This window comes from Siniperca chuatsi, linkage group LG7 (assembly GCF_020085105.1).
Source record: "Siniperca chuatsi isolate FFG_IHB_CAS linkage group LG7, ASM2008510v1, whole genome shotgun sequence".
Lineage (NCBI taxonomy): Eukaryota > Metazoa > Chordata > Actinopteri > Centrarchiformes > Sinipercidae > Siniperca > Siniperca chuatsi.
In genome coordinates this window covers 30,457,552-30,458,802 of record NC_058048.1, presented here as the reverse complement: position 1 = coordinate 30,458,802, position 1,251 = coordinate 30,457,552, and positions in this window count along the sequence as shown.

The window sequence follows — 1,251 nt, the reverse complement described above, 5'->3', positions numbered from 1 at the left end:
GGTGTAGAACAGTGGCAATCGAACCCCCGACCCCAGCAATGCTAAAGTTCAATAGCAGACTGGCCGTTGGCAGAGGGTGACCTTTGACCTTTCCTCAGCTTGGTGGGAGTCTGCTGGATTAAATTTTCACCAGGTGACACTTAGAAGAGTTCACAGTGCAGCCTGAGGACAGAGGTGTGTGTGTGTGTGTGTGTGTGTTTCAAAGACAAAGCAGGCCAGGTGAACAGCAGGTGGGCCTGAGTCTGAAGTTCTCTCCACTCTCCTGCTGTCAGTGTGTGTGTGTGTGTGTGTGTGTGTGTGTGTGTGTTTTACCGTCTGACACGTGGCAGCAGCCACTCATTAACCAGGAGAGGCTGTGTATCAATTAACAAAAACTGTAAATCGAGAGAGGGAAAGTAGAAGAAAAGGAGGGAAAAGAGCGAGAAGAGAGGGAGGAAGGGAGGGAAGTAGGAGACAGACAGAAGGTCGAGCTAACTACGTTTACTGTCATTTGACCTGTGCTGACTCAACCTGTTCACTTTGAATTCAAACACACCAACACACCAATGATCTGAGTCAACAACACTGTCAGACAGAGAAGACATGAAAGAGGGAAACAAAGAGCCGAATTTTCCCTTTAACAGTTTTGTACTTTCCCTTCTCTTCATCAAATCCCACGTGCAGACTCAAACCAGCAGTGGACGGATCTGCTAACGCGTACTGTGTGTGAATCACAGCCTCCTCTGTTGTCCAGAAACTGTTAAAACTCATCAATGAGCCACTCTGTTGCACTGGGTGACATGTTCCTTCATCACCATGAACACACACACTGTAGTTTATTCTGACTCAGCCCCACACACACCGTCCTGCTGCCACAAACACTCACTACAGCACCACATGTGGATTCATCCGCCGCTGGAAATAGTCCCCAACAGATGCACTATTTCCTCCTGTTTGTTTGATAAAAGCTACAGCGAGCAGCTGTTTGAGGAACTGAGCCTTTTAAAACATGAAACTATATATCTGTGAGGTGTTTTTAAAAGTTTACGTCTTCAGCTGGGACCAACGGGCTCGGAGCTGAGAGCCGCAGACAGGAAGTCAGACGGTGTTCATGGGATTTGTTGACAAATGAATACGATAAAATAGAGAACAATGTCAGTTCAATATTTAAAGAAAGAATTGTAAGATTTTTACTCACAAACGATGTTCCAGACAGAAAAATGGCCACGAAAAAGACGACAAAGCGTGGATGAGACGTTTGCTGCGGCACAG